Source organism: Gossypium hirsutum, chromosome A12 (assembly GCF_007990345.1).
Source record: "Gossypium hirsutum isolate 1008001.06 chromosome A12, Gossypium_hirsutum_v2.1, whole genome shotgun sequence".
In the NCBI taxonomy this organism is placed as follows: domain Eukaryota; kingdom Viridiplantae; phylum Streptophyta; class Magnoliopsida; order Malvales; family Malvaceae; genus Gossypium; species Gossypium hirsutum.
Genome location: NC_053435.1, coordinates 70,587,714 through 70,603,476, shown reverse-complemented (window position 1 = coordinate 70,603,476; position 15,763 = coordinate 70,587,714). Strand labels below are relative to the sequence as shown.

Sequence of the window (15,763 nt, the reverse complement as noted above, 5' to 3'; positions counted from 1 at the left end):
GTAACCTAGCTCTGATACCACTAAATGTAACATCCTGAACCCGGTCTAGAAGTTAGGCCAGAATCTGGCGTGTCACATTGAAGTGTTTTTCAAAAACCATGTTTTAATTAGAATCCCTTCCTATAAAAAAACTTTTGGTTATTAAAACTTGTATAAAACCCTAGTTTACGTTAGTTTAATTTTAAAACATGGTTTATTGAAAAATACATAATTTTATTCCCAAAAATCTCTTTTAGTTGCGGAAGCTAGTTTTAAAATAATTAATAAAACTTGATGTTAAAAAGTTAAGTTGCGGAAGCATTTTGAAAATGTTGCGGGAATGTAGTGTTTTTTTAAAAACAATTAACATTTTGGGAAATTCGTGATTTACTTAAAATAGATATAAATCAATGTAAATGAAACCCAAAGTTAAAATGGAAAAACACTAAAAGACCTTATTACAAAAATTAAAACCCAATACGGAATCTAAACTGTAAATAAAGTCCAAAGCATAATAAGACTGTAGTTGTGTGACCATCTCCGAGTCCCTCGCAGCACCGATCCTCCTAATGCTAGGGATTACCTGTGTAGTTAATAAACGGGGTGAGTTTATGAAAACTCAGTGTGTAATCCCTTACTAGAGTAACAGTCAATATACCGAATAGAAACAGAAATAGTTTGGGCCAGAGCCCGTTAACAATAACAGTACAGTCTAGTTCAGAGCATACGTGGGCAAAAGCCCATTACAATAACATTTGGGTCACAGCCCATAACTGAATTAATTGGGCCTAGCCCATCTCAGTAAGAAAAGAGAATGTGTGAATGCATGAATGCATGCTATCCCATCCAACCCTGCACTTGCCTCCATCCAACCCTGCACTACCTATGGGGAATAACTCACCCACGCCATCCCTACACTTACAATGTTAGCACCGGTTGCAGCACTAACCAAAATCGCAGCAAGGCTGCTGAGCGTTTCTTATCACAACCCTTTTTCGTAGCGGAAGTATTTACCGGTTCCCAGGGGAAATAAGTTGGTCTAGCAGAAACAATTAGAGGATTTAAATTGATCCTTTCTGGAGAATTAGACGGTCTTCCTGAACAGGCCTTTTATTTGGTAGGTAACATCGACGAAGCTACTGCGAAGGCTACGAACTTAGAAATGGAGAGCAAATTGAAGAAATGACCTTAAATCTTTGCGTACTTACCCCTAATCGAATTTTTTGGGATTCAAAAGTGAAAGAAATCATTTTATCTACTAATAGCGGACAAATTGGCATATTACCAAATCACGCGCCTATTGCCACAGCTGTAGATATAGGTATTTTGAGAATATGCCTTAACGACCAATGGTTAACAATGGCTCTGATGGGTGGTTTTGCTAGAATAGGCAACAATGAAATCACTATTTTAGTAAATGATGCGGAGAAGGGTAGTGACATTGATCCACAAGAAGCTCAGCAAGCTCTTGAAATAGCGGAAGCTAACTTGAGGAAAGCTGAAGGCAAGAGGCAAACAATTGAGGCAAATCTAGCTCTCAGACGGGCTAGGACACGAGTCGAGGCTATTAATGTGATTTCGTAACGAGTTGGTTAATCGAAAGAATTTCCGTAGAAACAGAACTTTCGTTTATACATCCCATTTTGATTCTGCCGATTAAATAGAATCAAATACAATCAAAAGTGAAATCAGATTTTGATCTAACGAAAAATTTGAAAATTGAAAACGGAAATAGAATAGGATGAAAAAGATAGAAAATCAATAAAAGAAGGTGGGTAGAAAAACTTTTAGACATCGGGATCGATGGTATCTAATAAGTTCTACCTACTATTGGATTTAAACCAATGACTCCCGCCGTATGAAAGCAATACTCTAACCACTGAGTTAAGTAGGTCATTTATTATCATAAGGAATCATAAAGAGAAAGAAAAGGGACCTATTACATCGATGGATTATAAATCCAATATTACTTCTAAGCAATACCAATCAAACCGAACAAAAGGCTATGATTATGATGTTGGGTCATGTACTATTCATCTTGACAAGAAATTATCTACATAATATGATAAAATATGTATCACAAACACAAGGGCTATAGCTCAGTTGGTAGAGCACCTCGTTTACACGTGCGCCAACGTTTTTCAGGGAAGTCTATCATGCAATCAAAAGAATTGATCTTTTTGAGAAATCGATGTCTTACTCTATTACTTTGAAGGAACAAAACAAGAACAAGAGAACAATAGCCTGACAAATGGTTCGGTCTGATTCGGGTGTCGTTTAGGCAAGATCCGAATCGAACCCATCATTGATTTGAGATATTGATAGGGTGAATACCCGGTCTATTCAATGCTAGGCATAATGAGTATAAGGACCTCAAAAATGCTCTTTTCGTCCTATGAATCTTAAGGTGTATGAAGTTTCATGCTTGATTTTTTAATCAGGATGGTAAAGACTCCATTTAACTTAGGTTGATCTAGGCCAGAAGCAGACCTACGTCAAGATAACCCTTCCCCTCTTTGAAACACTTTGGAAGTGCTCCTGTATCAGTAATGAATCAGAGCACAATTAATCAGAGCACATGGAACTGTCTTCTTTTTTTGTTAGAAAAAAATATATATACGGTAGACTAACTGATATTTCTATCAGTTAATGAAAGAGCCCAATGCAAAAAAAAATGCATGTTGGGTCTTTGAAATAGGCCGAATCATTTTGATAATAATCAGTAGCGGTATTATAATTGGCATAAAACCATCGGTAACTGTAATAAGTTCGGTACATAGCCATCAACATCAGTAATATAATCGGTACACAGCCATGGGTAAATATGATCGATGCAGAGTCATAAATAAATATGATAGGCACATAGCCACTGGTAAATAGGATTTGCACAAAGCCATAATCAACATAGCACAGAGCCATAATCAGATTAAGCAGCACTAAGCCGTCCATCGGTCCATAGTCGTCTCGTGCGACCCATGAGACCTTAATAGATCAATACTGGATCCACAGTTGTCTCGTATGACCCGTTCGATCCTATTAGAACTTCCTCCATATCAATGTCCCAACCCCATGCAATATGTCATGTATGTCATGCTCAATCATCACACGTATATGAAAATGACCATGCTTATTAATAGTCATTTAAACATATATTAAAAGTATATCAGTTTTATAACCACAGTTAATTCAGTTAAAACACAGTCATACAATCACAGTCAAATCAGTTAAATTCATAGTCTAAGTCGGCCATTTACCTACAAGGGCAAAACAGTCATTTTATCCTATAGGGGTATCTCGGTAATTTTACAGTCTGGGGTCTTAACAACCCAGCCGACGGTCTATCGTCGCCTTGAGCTACTTAAGTAACCTAAACAGACATAACGGTGTAAATGGGCCTAAGGCCAACTCTCAGCCCAAGATGGGCCCATACACTCGTGTGGCCCATTTAGCCTCGTAACAGCCACAGCTATGCGAATGTCACAGTCCAAACAACACTTATAGATCAAATACATTTTATCTGTGTAAGCCCACAAGCCCACCGGCCTACACAACCCATTTCTACCCAACGAGGCCTAGAACAGCCCAAGACCACAAGAGCGCTCGTTGTGGCCTCCATAGTCTAACGCCCATGTTCGTGGGCTCGGCTCACCATTCTTGCAATCGCATGCTTGTGTGGCATCATACGTCATATTTTTGGCTTTTCGACATTTTTCCAATCAACAGTCATAGTAGTGTAAACAACACATACTTTCAGCTTTTAAATGAGTCTCGAAAACTACATACAAATACACATACTTTTGGCTTTTCAGCCGATCATCAAACATAACATACGGTTACACACCTTCTCGTGAAATAAATCGTACCCCAAGTATCCTCGCACCTAGATTAAAACATCATAACGATTACTCATCCAACTCTTATTATCAAAAGAAACCGATAGAAAACTAAATCAACTGTTGTGACCTTACCAACAATAGAAACACCTGTTTCCCCAACTTTCAAACAATTGTCAAATCACCTTCGACCACAACCTAAACAAAGATCCCTTCTTCGTTAGATCCCAATAAGATATATGAATTCACCACAAGAACTTAAAACCAAACAAAGTCTTATTCTCTACTACTTACCATCCTGCAGAATCGGTTCCAAACTAAAGAAGTAACACTTGAGTGCACTGAGTCAAAATTGATGACCAAAAAGAAAGTGTGAAGAAGAGTGGCTGAATCGAAAACACGAGTGATGTGACAGGAATGCAGTATTCGACTACCACTAAGAGGAGAAGGAAAACAAATCCTATTGGTTTAAAAAAATAGGCTTACAAGAGTACTATGATCAATGAAAGAAAGTGTTGAAGGAAGGCAAGGATTTTTGGCCACTATGCACAAGAATGATCACAAAAGGCAATGGGGTATTTGGCCAAATATGAATAGGAACAAATGAGAGAAAAGATGGACAGAAAGTAGAGAAATGGGAAAAAAATAAAAGCAAGGAGAACCCAAAATGGCATAAAAGAATTCGAAACTATGGGAAAAAGGTTCTATGACCAAATATACACAATAGGAAGTCCCATATTCGGCCAACTACTAACTCTACCCTCAACCCCCCATAATCCACTCCTATAATCTCTCAGCCGCTCGATTTGAATCACTTTCAAACTCCTCCAGGTCCATATTCTATAAATCTCTCCCCCAAGACCAATTCCACAACCACTTAAGTAGAATTCTATTCCAACATAACCACCGGCTGGCACAGCTGTAAAATAAGTAATCCATAGCTCACTTCAAGTCTCGAACCACTGACCTCCTTGCCATACTCCTAATGCCACCTTGCCACTAGACCACATGCTTTCTTGTGTCATAATTTAAACCCAAAATATTAATAAGACTTTCCAGCCAATGCCAAGTTCAATTTAGGGAAAACTCAGATTTTTTCTAAAGCCTAGATTTGAACTTAAGACCTCCCAAAACACTTCTAATCACTCCTAAAGCACATAGCCAATAAAGCAAACACGCAATTAGTGAAATTCTCTCGCACAACTAAAATCCAATTACTCTGATACGCGAAGTCCAGTTCTTCTAGGCCCAAAATTTTGGGTGTTACAGTTCTAGTGATACATCGGGTTATTCTAGACGAGATCAGGATAGACCACCTGTGAGCTCGAGAGCTACCTCAGTAGCTAGTGTGGGTAATGTCAGATCAAATCAACCCAAGTGTAAACATTGTGGTAAACGACATCCTAGCAGTTGTAGATTTCATGATCGAGCCTATTTTAAATGTGGATCAATGGATCATTATATTCGTGAATGCCCAGAGTTAACTGAAAAAAATCCAGTACAGAATATGAGATCGGGTAACACTGCAGCTCGAGGTAGACCACCCAGAAATATGGGTGATAAACCGTAATTTATACACATTTTTACCCCATGTTTAACACATTTTATGGATGATTTCCCATTAGAATTGGTGAATTCGATGCTCCTAATGCTTTAATTTCATGTTTTATAGCACAAGAAAGCGAAAGGAACGAGAATCGGGCTAAAAACGGAGAAAATGGGCCAAAGTAAAAAATCAACACGGCCTGGACCTCCTCACACGGGCGGACCACACAGCCGTTTCAATTTGGCAGGCTCGAGCACGGCCTGAAGTAATCGCACACGGGCATGTCCTTGCCAAACCCAAGTTGAGTCCAATTCTGAAAAGACTAATTTTGAGGGTTCTTAGGCGTTCCAAAGCCTATAAATACACCCTAGAGGAGGAAGAAAGGGGACACACAGAATAGGGGGCAAGGAATTACCCCAACAAAGCCGATTGTTCCATCTCAGAAGCCGGATTCATATCAAGACTGAAGATCTCTCCTCAATTTCCCTTCAGGAGTTTTGGGTTTTCTTTATGTTTGTATTCTTTATTATTCTAAGATGTTTTCTTGTTTAATTATGAACTTAAACCCCTAAATACCTAAGAGGAATGAAACCTAAGAAGAATCTTGTTATTATTTTCTGAATCGTATGATAAATATTTAACTTGTTCTTAATTATGTGTTCTTAATTCTTGTTTTGATATCCCAGGATACTGATTCAAGATGAGCTCTTATTCAGAGGAGGAATAGACCCTGTTTAAGAGTACATTTGTCATAATTAAGCAGAGTTGATTGCGTGCCTAGACATAGGGTGACAAGATTTTGCCGGATTAGGGTGAAACCTAATAAGGGGATCCATAGATCGAGTTAATGCAACCCTGGAGTGTTAGTTAGAGAAAAGTCTTGGTTATTCAATCTAGGGATTAGATGTTATTAGTCTTGAATAAGGATAATAACATAACTTAGGGATCTCTACGGAACAAGTTAAATGAATAAATCGTTCGATTCGGAGCCAAAATAACGAGTACAGTTTAGGTGGATTTTTTCTTAGGTATTTCCTTCATTCAATTGATTTTCCCAAAAGCAATTTCCCAATTCTATTCTCTGTGAGTTCTTAGTTTAGATAATTAGTTAGTTAAAACAAAAACCTCTTTATTCTTAGGCTAGATAATAAAAAGACAGTCATTACTAGTACTTTTAGTTCCTTTGGGTTCGACAATCCGGTCTTGCTAAAACTATACTACTGTTTGATAGGTACACTTGCCTACATCGTGATAATAGTTAGTTCAAGAACGAGTAATTATAAATATTTAAAACCTATCACGAAATTACGCGATCAAGTTTTTGGCGCCGTTGCTGGGGAACTAAGATATTAGGAACACTCAATTTTTATTACTTTAGCCATTTATTTTTCTTGCAGTTTAATTTATTATTATTATTTATTAATTTACTTTTTCTTTCTCTTGGCAGGTTTTTTATAGTTTATAACTAGAAGAAACCCGTTAGGACCACTACTTTTTGACGAAGAAATCGATTGCACAGTACGCAAAAACCAAAGAGAAATAAGACGAAGCTTAAGATACACAGAGAATGAGCAAAAAGACTATACTCAAACCCCAACCGAAGAGATGGCTGAAAACGAAGACAATTAGCTACCTCTTGCAATTGCGGCTAATCAAAATCTTGCTCCACGAACTATGTATGATTATACTAAACTTTCTTTAACAGGAACTGAATCTAGCATAGTTAGACCTGTTGTAGCTGCAAATACTTTTGAACTGAAACCTAACACAATTCAAATGATACAACAGCTTGTTCAGTTTGACGGTTTGTAGGATGAAGATCCCAACGCTCACTTAGCAAACTTTCTGGAATTTTACGATTCATTTAAAATCAATGGCGTTTCTGATGATGACATACGTCTTCGGTTGTTTCCCTTTTCATTGAGGAATAAAGCTAAATAGTGGTTGAACTCGTTACCACGAGGGTCAATTACTACTTGGGAACAAATAACAAAAAATTTTTTACTCAAATACTTTCCACCGGCTAAAACGACTAAATTACGCAATGATATCTCTTCGTTTGTGCAGATGGACTTAGAAACACTTTACGATGCATGGGAGAGATACAAAGACTTACTGAGAAGGTGCCCTCACCATGGGTTACCGCTTTGGCTTTAGGTTCAAACATTCCATGATGGCCTGAATCCTTCGACTTGACAAATGGTTGACGCAGTTGCTGGCAGAACCATCAACAATAAAACACCTGAAGATACCTATGAGTTTATAGAGGAGATGCCACTGAACAACTATCAGTGGCAAGTCATGAGAACTAAGCCAACTAAAGCAGCAAGCGTTTATAACGTCGATTCGGTTACTATGCTGTCAAACTAGGTAGAACTTGTAAATAAAAAGATTGATGGTTTTCTTAGTTCTTCACAGGTTTACCCAGTAATGTAGTGCGAAGCAAGTGGAGGTGGACCAACCCATTAGGAATACCAACCTTATGGCTACAACATGGATAACGAGCAATTAAATTACATGGGTAATAATCCTCGACCTTAAAACAATCCATAGAGTAACACTTACAATGCAGGTTGGAGGAACCGCCCCAATTTCTCGTAAGGCGGTCAAGGAAATCAAAGACCACAACATCCTCCGGGTTTTCAACAACCACCCTACCAATAGGAAAAGAAGTTGAACCTTGAAGAGATGCTCTCAAAGTTTATATCGATGCCAGAAACCCGTTTTCAGAACACTGAGATAGCACATAAAAATCAACAAGTGTCAATCCAAGGGCTCGTAACTCAAATAAGCCAGCTTTCCAAACTAATCTCTGAATGACCACAAGGTAGCTTGCCAAGTAATACTTAACCCAACCCAAAAGAACAGCTCAACGCAATTAATATTCAAGATGAAGAAGGATTTGTTGAGCCTGAGCCAGAATCGAGGCAAGAAACTGTGGTAAGCAAAGGTCAAGGTGAGGTAGATCACAATACAAACAAATCAGTGAACATCGAATATAAACCTCACATGCCATACCCCAACGCAACAAGGAAAGACCGCTCAGATGAACAATTTGGTAAATTCCTTAAACTCTTAAAAAATTTACACATTAACTTACCATTTATTGAAGCCCTATCGCAGATGCCAAACGCAATGAAATTTTTAAAGGAGCTTTTAAAAAATAAGTGGAAGTTGGACGAGGCGTTGGATGTGGACCTAAATGCACTGTGCTCAGCTATTCTGCAAAATAAGCTACCAAACAAACTAAAAGATCCAGGGAGTTTTACGATTCCATGCTTAATTGGTAGTTTAGATGTTAATAATGCATTAGCTGATTTAGGGGCTAGTATTAACGTCATGCCCTACAAAATGTTTAAGTAACTAGGTCTCGGGAAACCCAAACAGACTAGGATGAGCATTCAATTAGCAGATAAAAATATAAGATTTCTTAGGGGTATTATTGAAGATGTGCTAGTTAAAATTGATAAATTTATATTTCCCGTTGAATTCATTGTTCCAGACATAGAGGAGGATAGCAACACTCCTTTAATTTTAGGAAGGCCCTTTTTAGAAACGGCTAAAACGATTATTGATGTTGGCACAGGTGAACTCACACTCGGTGTGGGAGACGAAACAATCACTCTTCAAGCTCGCAATTCTAGAAGCACATCGAAAATTGAAGGTGATCATCTAAACCATTCTATTAAAACTAACCATATGATGTAAGCCACTTTGCAGGAGATAAGTCTGAAGGAAGTACATGAGTCATTCTCTAGCTATAGTAGAGGACCTGTTCATGAAGATTGAAGACTACAAATCGAGGAGCTAGATGAATGACAGACACATAAATCGAGAACACCCGACAAACTGAATCTACGACAGAATGAACTCAATACCTCTCAAAATCAACTTAAGGTTGGAGATAGAGTCTTCTTAGATATCACAGATCCCCACATTGTCGCTACCACACCGAATAAAGAAATTCAACTTACGATACTCAACATTTTCCCATTCGGTACGGTCGAGGTGAGTCATCCCATGTTCGGCACTTTTAAGGTAAACAACACACGTTTAAAACCTTATTTTGATGAGATTGATTGCAAGAATGAGGAGTATAAACTTGTCAAACCACCATGATCATTCAACGGAAAGGTAAGTCGAGCTTAGACTACAAATAAGTGCTTCTTGGGAGGCAACCCGAGCACTAACTATATTAAATTCTTTAAAATTTAGTATTCGACATCTAACTTACTAACATAACACTTGAATACAACTTTTCCACAGAGACACGGCCAAGCACATGGGCGCACTTTAGGCCGTGTGAAAACAAGGCAAAGATTTACCCAAACACGGGCTGCGATAAAACACCACGACCGTGTGACATGGCCGTGCTCGAGCCTGCCAAAACAACAAAGGCGTGCGACATGCCCGTGTGGAAGAACCGTGGGCTAACCTATTAAAACAGCACGGACGTGTGACACGCCCGTGTCTAACACTCGTGGTCGAACCTGTCAAATGAACACGGACATGGGAGAAGCAAACAATGCCAGACATGGCCGTACGACACGGCCGTGTGCACCCACACGCCCAAGGAACACGGGCGTGTATTAAATGTCAGACGCGCCCAATTTCAAAATTCACGAATCACACAGGCTAAAAATTGGGGAACAAAGGCATGTTCCCTAGCCGTGTGCCCCAAAGATTTATAAATACCCTGCACTATTCACTTCCTTCCCCATTCAAAAACCCTAACCCTAGCCGCTGTAAGCCCGTACGCCCTCCCTGCCACGCCCGTGCGGTGCTTTTTACTCCATTTTTGAGGCTCAATCTCTCTCCCCTAGTGTTTGTTTACTCCTTTCACTTCTATTTTACTTATTTCTAATGTTTAGTATCAACATAATCTTCATATATTTTGAACTATTCTTCATTTTTCTCATTATTTAATTTGTATTCTTAGGTTAGTCATGACATTACTATGCTTATTCTCATGCTATTACCATGCGAATGTCTATCATTGAATTTGCATTCCTAGGATTAGTTATCATACATTCCGTGTTAAATCGAGATTAGGAAAACCTCATACCCATTACATTTATATTCTCATTCTCATTGTTATTGTGGTTGAGTTTGCTTTATATTAATAGTCTTGGCTGAAATAAGTTAGTTCAAATTCATGACTTTTTACTTCTTCGAATTTGTTTACCTATTATTATTTGTTTATCTATTATTATTGTTTGCATTACAGGCTTTTAATGTCGTCTTCACGAGGAAAGAAGGTTGTTGTCCCTGCTTCAAAGAAAAGGAAGGGAGCGTCATCCTCCGCGGGTCCAACCACGAAAATTCGTCACCCTCTCCTTCAATTTCCCCGGGGGCCCCAAGAAGAAATTTTCCAAATCCTTTGAGCTCGACCTTTAATTACAGGCCACTGCATCAACTGGGCTACCGTAGAACAAGTTCAGTTGGCTGATGCAACTCGGGCCCTCTTAACCCCCGACCCTTGGGAGCTGTTCTTTGGGATTATTGAGCCAACATACCTCGAGCTCACGATGGAACTATCTCAACGTTCCATTTTTAGATAGTAATGACGAACTACAATGATCCCGGCACGATCCAGTTTTGCCTAGGTGGGTTAGTCCACTAGCTAAGCGTCCCAGAGTTTGGTGCTACACTAGGCTTATATATAGAGAAGTTCAAAGAGGAGAATGACTTACATGCTCTCAGCCTCCACATCCATCGTTCTCCTTTACGATGCTGGGATGCACTAGTACCAGGTAGGGCCACCTACAATCCCAGCCGCTCCAAGGCATCGGCTCTCCCTCCCTCTTTAAGGTACCTACATGCCATTTTGGCTCACACAATTATAGGGAGGCAAGAGAGCACCAGCGTTGTCAACAGTCACGATGCCTACTTCTTATGGTGCATGTCGCACGGGCACGTCATCGACCTCGCCTATTTCATCTCCCTAGCGATTCAGGACCAGACGGAGCGGCATCGGAAGGGGGTCATCTCCATTGGCCCCTACATGACCCGGTTGGCTCGACACTTTGGGCTCCTCAGCACTGGGCCTAAGAATCATCTCCAAGGCATCTCGAGCATGCTTAGCATGAGGATGATCGAGAGGCATCGAGGAACCTACCCTCCCTAATATCGTCTTGCCCAATCTACTGAGGAGGATCGAGCGGCTTCATATGCTGACATCTTTGAGCGCCTCACTCGAGCAACAGAGTTTTCAACGTTTTGACAACATTGATGCTACTATACAGTAGATTTGTCAGCACCTCCACATCTCATCGCCAGTCCCACCTCGCGAACCATCCAACGATGAAGATGTTTAAAAACATTTATTTATTATATTATGTTTTTCATTTTTATTACAACTACTTTTTATTTTTATTTTAGTTGATCTTAGAATTTTATTTTTAATTATCAATTTTGGTTATTTCTTTATGAGTAATTCTTCTTCCTAATATCCCCTAAAAAGTTCCTGATTTTATCACAGTTATATAGAGCTCCTTAGCTCATCATCGCATAGGAACTAATGACTCCACCGGGAAAGGTTCTCCATGACTGCCATGCCTGATCGACCAAGACCATAGCTACCACTAGATATAATATTCTTTTGGCATAGGACTTATGGACTAATGAACCTCTATGACCACCGGAGTATCCTCTTCCACTCTCGAACTGATTACTCTCCAAACCTCCAGTTCGAGGAATTCATCATACAGGAAGTTTCACTTCTCTCCATATCTTATTTTTATACTCTAATATCTATCTTTGTACATTGAGGACAATGTACGTCTTAAGTGTGAGGGGATATTTATTTCATTATCAGATAAATCCCTAAATGACTACTTTCTCTCTTAAAAAGCTCTCATATTATATTTAGAATAAATTTTGATTGATTTATGATTTTTGTTGATATATCTTGAATTAAAACATAGAGATTTATGCATTGATTGTTTAAGCTTCAAGACATTAGAGAATCAAGCGTGATAAGTTGATTTTTTAGAATTTAAAATCTTAGGTTGTTTCCCCAAAGTTTAGGTATTACTTTGAGTTGGAATTCACAAGTTTTAAACATCAAAAAGCCATAATTTTTGTGAGATTTTTTAGCCTTTTAAATGCTCACTTTTATTATTGCTTAGAGTGCGTCAGTATTGAACTGTTATTCTAGAACTTGCTTTATTATGCATGTCGAGACCACACCATTTGATTTGATATGTCAAAATGATTAAGGCACTTAGGATTAACCCACTCATGCCATGAAAAGCCTACCTCCACGATTAACCCCTAGTAAACCCCCTTGAACCTAACAAGCCATTTCTTGTATTACCCTTAATATTAACCCTTAACCTAATATTATTGAAATCCCCTAAATTAATCCCTATTTTTGTCGAGATTTGAGTTGAACAAATTTCTTAGCTATGTCTTGTTCTTAATAGTTAGTCTATGTTATTTAACTTGTTCTTAAAAAAAAAATTATGTACACACATTAGTAATTCCATATTCTGAAAAGAAGCTTTGTTGTACGCAAGTGATGATTAACTTCTTTTCTACTTAGGCAATTTTCCAATTCAATCTCGATTCTAACCCTTTCTTTTAGCTTGTGATCACACCCCCTAACCAAGCCTCATTACAACCCTCTAAAGACCTTTTGATTGATGTATCATCTTAAATTATAGTGGAGGAGATTTGATTCTCATGCAAGCCTATGGTTATGACCTTTCATTATTGACTATTGAGTGCTTCATTTATTGTCCTTAAACACCTCGAGTGATTTGAGTGATTCTTTAGTGAGGAAGTCAAACTCAGTGATATTCTGAATCAAAGATAATTACTTAGATGAGGGGAGACACCTATGTTTTTGGAATAAAATGCTCAAATTCGAATGTTTGAAACTTTTATGTTCTTTTAGTTGAATTCTCAATTTATGATTACCTATGGATTAATTTGAGATATTATCGACAGAAATTATAAGTTGAGAAGAATTTATTTTGATTATGAGTTGAGAATTTTGCTTGAGGACAAGTAAATGCTTAAGTGTGGGGGTATTTGATAAACCGTAATTTATACATATTTTTACCCCATGTTTAACACATTTTATAGATGCTTTCCCATTAGAATTGGTGAATTTGATGCTCCTAATGCTTTAATTTCATGTTTTATAGCACAAGAAAGCGAAAGGAACGAGAAACGGGCCAAAAACGAAGAAAATGGGCCAAAGTACGAAATCAACACGGCCTGGACCTCCTCACACAGGCGGACCACACGGCCGTGTCAATTTGGCAGGCTTGAGCATGGCATGAAGTAATCGCACACAGGTATGTCACTGCCGAACCGAAGTTGAGTCCAATTCTGAAAAGGCTAATTTTGAGGGCTCTTAGGCATTCCAAAGCCTATGAATACACCTTAGAGGAGGAAGAAAGGAGACACACGGAATAGGGGGCAAGGAATTACCCAAAGACAGCCAATTGATCCATCTCTGAAGCCGGATTCATCATCAAGACTGAAGATCTCTCCTCAATTTCCCTTCAGGAGTTTTGGGTTTTCTTTATGTTTTGTATTCTTTATTATTCTGAGATGTTTTCTTATTTAGTTATGAACTAAAACCCCTAAATACCTAAGGGGAATGAAACCTAAGAAGAATCTTGTTATTATTTTCTGAATCATATGATAAATATTTAACTTATTCTTAATTATGTGTTCTTAATTCTTGTTTTGATATCCCAGGATACTGATTCAAGATAAGCTCTTATTCAGAGGAGGAATAGACACTGTTTAAGAGTACATTTATCATAATTAAGTGGAGTTGATTACGCGCCTAGACATGGGTGACAAGATTTTGCCAGATTAGGGTGAAACCTAATAAGGGGATCCATAGATCGAGTTAATGCAACCCTAGAGTGTTAATTAGAGAAAAGTCTTGGTTATTCAATCTAGGGATTAAACGTTATTAGTCTTGAATAGGGATAATAACATAACTTAGGGATCTCTACGGAAGAAGTTAAATCAATAAATCATCCGATTTGGAGCCAGAATAATGCGTACAGCCTAGGTGGATTTTTCTTTTGGTATTACCTTCATTCAATTGACTTTCCCAAAAGAAATTTCCCAATTCTATTCTCTGTGAGTTCTTAGTTTAGGTAATTAGTTAGTTAAAACAAAACCTCTTTATTCTTAGGCTAGATAATAATAAGGCAGTCATTACTAGCACTTTTAGTTCCTTTGGGTTCGACAATCCGGTCTTGCTAAAACTGTACTACTGTTCGATAGGTACGCTTGCCTACATCACGATAATAGTTAGTTCAAGAATGAGTAATTATAAATATTTAAAACATATCACGAAATCACGTAATCAATGGGTAATGTGAGTAGCAGTCATAGAGGGAATATGATACAGCAGTTAGATCCTAGGCTTGTGCACCTGCCAAAGCTTATGCTATTCACGCATGCGAGGAGGCTTCATCTCCAGATGTTTTTACTGGTATATTCACTCTCTATGATACTAGTGTAATTATATTGATTGATGCTGGTTCGACTCATTCTTAGATGTGTGAGACTTTAGTATTCAGTAAGACTTTGCCTATTGAGTCTACTGAGTTTGTGATTAGTGTATCAAACCCCTTAGGCCGGTGTGTTATGGTTGACAATGTGTGTAAGAATTGTCCTTGATGATTCAGGATTTGTGTTTTTTGGCTGATTTGATGTTGTTGCCATTCGATGAGTTCGACATAATTCTGGGAACTGCAAAAGAAATACTATTGATTTAAGGTGCCAAAATGATGAGATTATTCAGATTGAATCTAATGATCTGAATGGTTTACCAGCAGTGATATCTTCGATGTTATCTCAGAAATATGTGCAGAAAGGTTACAAAGCTTATTTTGCCTATGTGCCTGACAGTAAGGTGGCCGAAAGAAAGGTTAATCAGTACCTGTTGTGTGCGAGTATCCGAATGTGTTTCCTGAAGAATTGTTGAGTTTGCCACCTATTCGGAAGGTAGAGTTTGGTATTGAGTTAGTGCCAGAGATGACTCCGATATCGATAGCTCCGTACAGAATGGCACTTAATGAATTAAAAGAATTGAAAGCTCAGCCGCAAGAGTTGATAGATAGAGGTTTCGCGGGAACGAGTTTTTCTCCTTGGGGTGAACCAGTTTTGTTTGTGAAAAAAGATAGATGGAACTATGAGAATGTGTATCGACTATAGACTGCTCAACAAGGTGACTATAAAAAATAAGTATCCATTGCCATGGATTGATGATTTGTTTGATCAACTGAAAGGGGCTACAGTGTTTTCAAAGATAGATTTGAGATCAGGCTACTATCAGTTGTGAGTTAAAGACTCCGATGTGCCAAAGACTGCTTTTTGAATGAGGGACGGACATTATGAGTTTTTGGTTATGCCTTTCGGACTTACT

At 38.4% G+C, this 15,763-nt stretch overlaps 1 non-coding gene across 1 annotated transcript; it reads right to left on the bottom strand.

Annotated features, from left to right (window-relative positions):
* Positions 1–7,392: 7,392 nt before the first annotated feature.
* LOC121211518 (small nucleolar RNA R71) lies at positions 7,393–7,499 on the bottom strand. The gene has a single exon (XR_005906742.1). It is a non-coding gene; the product is annotated as a small nucleolar RNA R71 (small nucleolar RNA).
* Positions 7,500–15,763: the final 8,264 nt, after the last annotated feature.